Source organism: Bufo bufo, chromosome 2, assembly GCF_905171765.1.
Source record: "Bufo bufo chromosome 2, aBufBuf1.1, whole genome shotgun sequence".
In the NCBI taxonomy this organism is placed as follows: domain Eukaryota; kingdom Metazoa; phylum Chordata; class Amphibia; order Anura; family Bufonidae; genus Bufo; species Bufo bufo.
This window is the reverse complement of record NC_053390.1, coordinates 509,200-519,053: the sequence shown is the minus strand read 5'-3', so window position 1 is coordinate 519,053 and position 9,854 is coordinate 509,200.

Genomic DNA, 9,854 nt, shown 5'->3' with positions numbered 1-9,854 from the left:
ATGTGAGGGGTGGGGGTGCAGTGATGTATAATGTGAGGGGATATAATATGGGGGTTGCAGTGATGTATACTGTGAGGTGATATAATATTGGGGGTGCAGTGATGTATAATGTGAGGGGATATAATATGGGGGTGCAGTGATGTATAATGTGAGGGGATATAATATGGGGGTGCAGTGATGTATAATGTGAGGGGATAATATGGGGGTGCAGTGATGTATAATGTGAGGGGATATAATATGGGGGTGCAGTGATGTATAATGTGAGGGGATATAATATGGGGGCGCAGTGATGTATAATGTGAGGGGATATAATATGGGGGTGCAGTGATGTATAATGTGAGGTGATATAATATGGGGGTGCAGTGATGTATAATGTGAGGAGATATAATATGGGGGCGCAGTGATGTATAATGTGAGGGGATATAATATGGGGGGGTGCAGTGATGTATAATGTGAGGGGATATAACATGGGGGCGCAGTGATGTATAATGTGAGGTGATATAATATGGGGGTGCAGTGATATAATATGGGGGCGCAGTGATGTATAATGTGAGGGGATATAATATGGGGGTGCAGTGATGTATAATGTGAGGTGATATAATATGGGGGTGCAGTGATGTATAATGTGAGGAGATATAATATGGGGGTGCAGTGATGTATAATGTGAGGTGATATAATATGGGGGTGCAGTGATGTATAATGTGAGGGGATATAATATGGGGGTGCAGTGATGTATAATGTGAGGGGATATAATATGGGGGCGCAGTGATGTATAATGTGAGAGGATATAATATGGGGGTGCAGTGATGTATAATGTGAGAGGATATAATATGGGGGCGCAGTGATGTATAATGTGAGAGGATATAATATGGGGGCGCAGTGATGTATAATGTGAGGTGATATAATATGGGGGTGCAGTGATGTATAATGTGAGGAGATATAATATGGGGGTGCAGTGATGTATAATGTGAGGAGATATAATATGGGGGTGCAGTGATGTATAATGTGAGAGGATATAATATGGGGGGTGCAGTGATGTATAATGTGAGGGGATATAATATGGGGTGCAGTGATGTATAATGTGAGGGGATATAATATGGGGGTGCAGTGATGTATAATGTGAGGGGATATAATATGGGGTGCAGTGATGTATAATGTGAGGGGATATAATATGGGGGTGCAATGATGTATAATGTGAGGGGATATAATATGGGGGTGCAGTGATGTATAATGTGAGGGGATATAATATGGGGGTGCAGTGATGTATAATGTGAGGGGATATAATATGGGGGGTGCAGTGATGTATAATGTGAGGTGATATAATATGGGGGGTGCAGTGATGTATAATGTGAGGGGATATAATATGGGGGTGCAGTGATGTATAATGTGAGGGGATATAATATGGGGTGCAGGGAGTGTATAATGTGAGGGGATATAATATGGGGGTGCAGAGATGTATAATGTGAGGGGATATAATATGGGGGTGCAGTGATGTATAATGTGAGGGGATATAATATGGGGGGGTGCAGTGATGTGTAATGTGAGGGGATATAATATGGGGGTGCAGTGATTGTATAATGTGAGGTGATATAATATGGGGTGCAGTGATGTTATGACGATTTAACCCCCTCCACACCTGACGGGAGACGGACAGCCCGTTAATCATTGTCAGCTCCTCATCCTGGCAGCGCCCCCCACCCCCTTCCCCGGAGAGGGCCAAGCATGGCGTCCTGCCAGCCTCAGCAATCTGCCCCTCCAGCTGTTACAATCCTCTTCTTCATCCTCATCCTCTCTGGAGCCCCAGATTAACTCTTTCCCTCCGCTGCCTCTCCATTCTTCACACGTTGTCGATTGTCAGCTCTTGGGGCTTCTAGCAGCGTAACCGCTACAGAAATACAAACTGACGACACAGCAGCTTTCACCCCGACCTGTGACCCCCTCTCCACAGGGAAGATGCAGCTCCTGGGAGCGCTGCTCCGGCTGGGAGGGGGTTAATGCTGCCTCCGCCGGGCACCATTCATTCACCGCGCAGCCACTCAGCGCCCTTTTTTGGAAATGCAGCAAATGACTGAGGAGTTTCCCATTGGCTGCCAACAGCTGTCACTCACCGGCCGGCGTCAGGCACCAGAGGGATATATATATATATACAGTGTCTGTATATGTGCGAGCGTGAGACGGAGCGTATCCCAGACCCTGCCAGACGAGAGGCTGCAGCGCGGAGCAGAGCATCACCATGAGCGAGGTGAGTACCACACCGCGGGATACCCTCCCCCTCCTCGCTTCACACTTTCCTTTCACATTCCAAACACACTTCAATGCAGCGTTTTCCGAAGGGGTTAAATGACTGACTATGGGAATTCAGCGGAGAATGGCGGGAGCGAGGCGACGAGGACGGGACCTCCGGGAGGCTTTTCTGACTATGGCGGAGGTTTGGAAGTTTTACAAACTGCAACCCCGGACGACACGGCGGGTGGTACAGAACACGTTGATGGCGGACAGAAACGTAACGCTTCATGTCACCGCAGCGCGGGGGGTTTATCGTAACCGCTAAGAAAATCAGGAATTCGTTGTGAACGTAAAATTCCTGTAGTGTATCGGGCGGCGAGATATGGCGGTTAGCGGCAAAGTTACAACTATCGACCTGGCGCCATTCTGACCGTGTACAAAGAGAGATGTAAGGAGCCGTCAGAATATACAGCAGTGTAAAGCACAGCGTCCCTATGTCATGTACTACACCGATGTAGCAGAGCCAAGGCTGTGATTTACCTGCTTATATTCTACATACAGCAGATAATGCAGTAGATGTCACCTGCAGTCCTATGTAACACCACAGATAACACAGTGATACCTCTCTGAGTACAGATAATGTAGTAGATGTCACCTGCAGTCCTATGTAACACCACAGATAACACAGTGATACCTCTCTGAGTACAGATAATGTAGTAGATGTCACCTGCAGTCCTATGTAACACCACAGATAACACAGTGATACCTCTCTGAGTACAGATAATGTAGTAGATGTCACCTGCAGTCCTATGTAACACCACAGATAACACAGTGATAACTCTCTGAGTACAGATAATGTAGTAGATGTCTCCTGCAGTCCTATGTAACACCACAGATAACACAGTGATAACTCTCTGAGTACAGATAATGTAGTAGATGTCACCTGCAGTCCTATGTAACACCACAGATAACACAGTGATACCTCTCTGAGTACAGATAATGTAGTAGATGTCACCTGCAGTCCTATGTAACACCACAGATAACACAGTGATACCTCTCTGAGTACAGATAATGTAGTAGATGTCACCTGCAGTCCTATGTAACACCACAGATAACACAGTGATAACTCTCTGAGTACAGATAATGTAGTAGATGTCTCCTGCAGTCCTATGTAACACCACAGATAACACAGTGATAACTATCTAAGTACAGATAATGTAGTAGATGTCACCTGCAGTCCTATGTAACACCACAGATAACACAGTGATAACTCTCTGAGTACAGATAATGTAGTAGATATCACCTGCAGTCCTATGTAACACCACAGGTAACACAGTGATAACTCTCTGAGTACAGATAGTGTAGTAGATGTCTCCTGCAGTCCTATGTAACACCACATATAACACAGTGATAACTCTCTGAGTACAGATAATGCAGTAGATGTCACATGCAGTCCTATGTAACACCACATATAACACAGTGATAACTCTCTGAGTACAGATAATGCAGTAGATGTCACCTGCAGTCCTATGTAACACCACAGATAACACAGTGATAACTCTCTGAGTACAGATAATGTAGTAGCTGTCACCTGCAGTCCTATGTAACACCACATATAACACAGTGATAACTCTCTGAGTACAGATAATGCAGTAGCTGTTACCTGCAGTCCTATGTAACACCACAGATAACACAGTGATAACTATCTGAATACAGATAATGCAGTAGATGTCACCTGCAGTCCTATGTAACACCACATATAACACAGTGATAACTCTCAGTACAGATAATGTAGTAGATGTCTCCTGCAGTCCTATGTAACACCACAGATAACACAGTGATAACTCTCTGAGTACAGATAATGTAGTAGATGTCACCTGCAGTCCTATGTAACACCACTGATAACACAGCGATATCTCTCTGAGTACAGATAATGTAGTAGATGTCACCTGCAGTCCTATGTAACACCACTGATAACACAGTGATATCTCTCTGAGTACAGATAATGCAGTAGATGTCACCTGCAGTCCTATGTAACACCACAGATAACACAGTGATATTTCTCTGAGTACAGATAATGTAGTAGCTGTCACCTGCAGTCCTATGTAACACCACATATAACACAGTGATAACTCTCTGAGTACAGATAATGCAGTGGCTGTTACCTGCAGTCCTATGTAACACCACAGATAACACAGTGATAACTATCTGAATACAGATAATGCAGTAGATGTCACCTGCAGTCCTATGTAACACCACAGATAACACAGTGATAACTCTCTGAGTACAGATAATGTAGTAGCTGTCACCTGCAGTCCTATGTAACACCACATATAACACAGTGATAACTCTCTGAGTACAGATAATGCAGTAGCTGTACCTGCAGTCCTATGTAACACCACAGATAACACAGTGATAACTATCTGAATACAGATAATGCAGTAGATGTCACCTGCAGTCCTATGTAACACCACATATAACACAGTGATAACTCTCAGTACAGATAATGTAGTAGATGTCTCCTGCAGTCCTATGTAAACACCACAGATAACACAGTGATAACTCTCTGAGTACAGATAATGTAGTAGATGTCACCTGCAGTCCTATGTAACACCACTGATAAACACAGCGATATCTCTCTGAGTACAGATAATGTAGTAGATGTCACCTGCAGTCCTATGTAACACCACTGATAACACAGTGATATCTCTCTGAGTACAGATAATGCAGTAGATGTCACCTGCAGTCCTATGTAACACACAGATAACACAGTGATATTTCTCTGAGTACAGATAATGTAGTAGCTGTCACCTGCAGTCCTATGTAACACCACATATAACACAGTGATAACTCTCTGAGTACAGATAATGCAGTGGCTGTTACCTGCAGTCCTATGTAACACCACAGATAACACAGTGATAACTATCTGAATACAGATAATGCAGTAGATGTCACCTGCAGTCCTATGTAACACCACAGATAACACAGTGATAACTCTCTGAGTACAGATAATGTAGTAGCTGTCACCTGCAGTCCTATGTAACACCACATATAACACAGTGATAACTCTCTGAGTACAGATAATGCAGTAGCTGTTACCTGCAGTCCTATGTAACACCACAGATAACACAGTGATAACTATCTGAATACAGATAATGCAGTAGATGTCACCTGCAGTCCTATGTAAACATCACATATAACACAGTGATAACTCTCCTGAGTACAGATAATGCAGTAGAAGTCACCTGCAGTCCAATTAACACCACATATAACACAGTGATAACTCTCTGAGTACAGATAATGTAGTAGATGTCACCTGCAGTCCTATGTAACACCACATATAACACAGTGATAACTCTCTGAGTACAGATAATGTAGTAGATGTCTCCTGCAGTCCTATGTAACACCACAGATAACACAGTGATAACTCTCTGAGTAAAGATAATGTAGTAAATGTCACCTGCAGTCCTATGTAACACCACTGATAACACAGTGATATCTCTCTGAGTACAGATAATGTAGTAGATGTCTCCTGCAGTCCTATGTAACACCACTGATAACACAGTGATATCTCTCTGAGTACAGATAATGCAGTAGATGTCACCTGCAGTCCTATGTAACACCACAGGTAACACAGTGATAACTCTCTGAGTACAGATAATGCAGTAGATGTCTCCTGCAGTCCTATGTAACACCACAGGTAACACAGTGATAACTCTCTGAGTACAGATAATGCAGTAGATGTCTCCTGCAGTCCTATGTAACTGCACAGATTTCACGGTGATAACTCTCTGTATGCAGATACTGAGGATTACACCCAGTATACAGGACAGGAGAAGTGGTACTGTGCAGTGTATATATATACAGAATAAGAGCAGATACTGAGGATTACACCCAGTATACAGGAGAAGTGGTACTGTGCAGTGTATATATATACAGAATAAGAGCAGATACTGAGGATTACACCCAGTATACAGGACAGGAGAAGTGGTACTGTGCAGTGTATATATATACAGAATAAGAGCAGATACTGAGGATTACACCCAGTATACAGGACAGGAGAAGTGGTACTGTGCAGTGTGTATATATATATACAGAATAAGAGCAGATACTGAGGATTACACCCAGTATACAGGACAGGAGAAGTGGTACTGTGCAGTGTATATATACAGAATAAGAGCAGATACTGAGGATTACACCCAGTATACAGGACAGGAGAAGTGGTACTGTGCAGTGTATATATATACAGAATAAGAGCAGATACTGAGGATTACACCCAGTATACAGGAAAAGTGGTACTGTGCAGTGTGTATATATATATACAGAATAAGAGCAGATACTGAGGATTACACCCAGTGTACAGGACAGGAGAAGTGGTACTGTGCAGTGTATATATATACAGAATAAGAGCAGATACTGAGGATTACACCCAGTATACAGGAGAAGTGGTACTGTGCAGTGTATATATATATACAGAATAAGAGCAGATACTGAGGATTACACCCAGTATACAGGACAGGAGAAGTGGTACTGTGCAGTGTATATATATACAGAATAAGAGCAGATACTGAGGATACACCCAGTATACAGGACAGGAGAAGTGGTACTGTGCAGTATATATATACAGAATAAGAGCAGATACTGAGGATTACACCAGTATACAGGACAGGAGAAGTGGTACTGTGCAGTGTATATATATATACAGAATAAGAGCAGATACTGAGGATTACACCCAGTACACAGGACAGGAGAAGTGGTACTGTGCAGTGTATATATATATACAGAATAAGAGCAGATACTGAGGATTACACCCAGTATACAGGACAGGAGAAGTGGTACTGTGCAGTGTATATATATACAGAGTAAGAGCAGATACTGAGGATTACACCCAGTATACAGGACAGGAGAAGTGGTACTGTGCAGTGTGTATATACAGAATAAGAGCAGATACTGAGGAACTCTTTTTTAATTTTATACAAAAATACAAAAAACGTTGCCATAAAATTTCAAAACAAGGTATAAAGTATATACACTTACCCTACTGGCCCAGCTACATGCATACTATCTCATTCATACCTACTAAAAAAATGGAGAAATGAAACCTAGCCTAACGTAAACATCCGATCCGGCTGAGCCCCGACTATATACAAATTTATACAAATTAATCAGAACAGAAACTAAATTACAACTTCTTACAATAAAAAATAATAAACATAAAATAATCATAACAGAAATCTCAAATAACTCTAATAATTTTTTTTTTTTTTTTTTTTTTTTTATTATTATTATTATTTTTTTTTTTTTAATTTTAATTAATTATTTTTTTTTTTTTTTTTTTTTATACACATATATGAGAAAACAAACCTATACTAACCCTACCAATCTATCTATCCCATCACCTTCACCCAGGGCCAACCTCCGCCTCTTGTCCCTCCATGAGGCCAGCCCTTCCACCACCACCCACACCCAGCCCCTCGCCTCATGTCCTCCTATGTCCGCATAGTCCAGGGCTGGATGCAGGTCTCCCCACACAAAAATATGAACCCCCCCCACCCCATCCCACCCAACCTAACTACACCCCCATTTCCCCTATCATACAATATATACATCTTATAACAACCATATCAATATATACAAACCAATGTTAAAATCCACCCGAAGGCCCAAGTTCAGTCATTTGCAAACCTTTCTTCAAAAACTCATCTTAAATACAAAACAAAAAACCTAATGTGAAAGCCTCAGCCCAACACCAGGAAAAGTGCTACTAAGGCTAGGCACATCAAAGGTGAAGCCTCTCCAGAGGTAAGAGACCCCATCCGTACCCACCTTCTCGCACTCAAGAGAGCGAACCTTCGCCAGGTCACCTAGAATGTTCCTACACACCTCTTCCACAGGGAGGACTTTCTGCTGGGTTGAAAACTAAACACCGTGCGTTCATGTGAAGTACCTGATCACTATGCTAACTATAAAAGCTGTGCATGGGTCCCTTCTTCCCAAACCTTTGAATGCTCCATAAGCCCATTCCGCATAGGAGAGGTTGGCTAGCCTAGGCCAGCCAATGGATGCACCCACCCGTTTGTATACCTCTGTATTAAAGGGACACTGAAGCAGGAAGTGCTCCATACTTTCCAGTATGTCGCCACACTCCTCCCGGGGACAACCCCTTTCATCAGAGTTCCTGTACTTCAAGTTGTCCCTTACATACAGCTTCCCGTGGAAAGCAGCGCCAAGCCAAGTCCCAAAACTTCAAGGGGATCCTTGCCGAATTTAACAACTGTAACCCCTTGTCTAGATCCCGGCTTGGGCAATCTTAAGGGCCAGGGGCTTCCAGAAGTGGGTCAACAAGACCCTCTCGTCAAGGGATCTCCTTGACTGGGTCTTGATTTCCCTCACTCCCAAACCCCACTGGCGGATCACCTTCAGAATCGGGGGGTGACATAAGCCGGAAGATATCCGTGAGGTGTACGCAAATCCTTCACTTGCCCTCCTGTCTCCCCACTCCTGGAAGAAAGGCCGAAACCAACCCCTGCAAGAGACTACCCACGGAGGAGCCCTCTCTTTCCAGAGGTTTGCCAGGTTGATCTTAACAAAGGTGTTCACAAGGAACACCACTGGGTTGACCATACCCAACCCCCCTAATCTCCTCGTACGGTATGTCACCTCTCTCTTGACTAGGTTCAGCCTATTCCCCCATAACAGTTGAAAGAACAGACTGTAAACCCGAGTCCAGAGAGGTTCTGGCAAGACACATACACTGGCCAAATAGATAAGCAAAGGGAGAAGGTAAGTCTTGATCAGGTTCACCCTTTCCTGAGGGTCAAAGACCAACCCTTCCACTGGTCAACCTTCTGAGCGGCGATCGTGAGCCTGCTGTCCCAATTTTGGGTGGGATAATCCCCATGGCCCGAATTGAACGCCTAGGACTTTGGCTGACGGACTGGGGCTCTGGGAGGGTGTCCGGGAGACCGAAAGTTGGATCACCCCCTCCCAGCCAGAGACTCTCACACTTATCCCGGTTAATCATGGACCCGGAGACTTCCGAGTAGCGTTCTACCTCCGACATCACGTATTCCGCCTCCCCTCCCGAGGACACGAAAACAGTGACGTCATCGGCATACGCCCCCCACCCTCAGAGTGGCTTCTGGCTCCTCCAGACTCATCCTGACTCCCGCTAACGGTCCCCGATCAATCCTCCTAATAAAAGGATCAATCGCAAACACGTATAAGAGCGGGCTCAATGGACAACCCTGGCGGACTCCAGACCCGACCTCAAAAGGGCTGCCAGACCAACCGTTCACCAGCGGGAAACTCTCTGCCCCTGCATACAAGATCTTTAACAATCGACAAACCCTCCCGGCAGGCCATATTTCAGAAGGACTGCCCAGAGGTACTCGTGGTTAACCCGATCAAAAGCCTTTGCCTGATCTAAAGCCAGCATGTACCCCTTCCAGTTACCCGCCCCTACTCTGCTCCACTGCCTCTCGGACACCGAGCACAGCACTAAACGTGCTTCGGCCTGGAACTGAGCAATGTTGGGTCTCCGAAAGGAGCCGGGGCGCAAACTGCACCAACCGTTTAAACAGTATCTTGGCCAGGATCTTTCTGTCCGTATTGAGAAGCGCTATGGG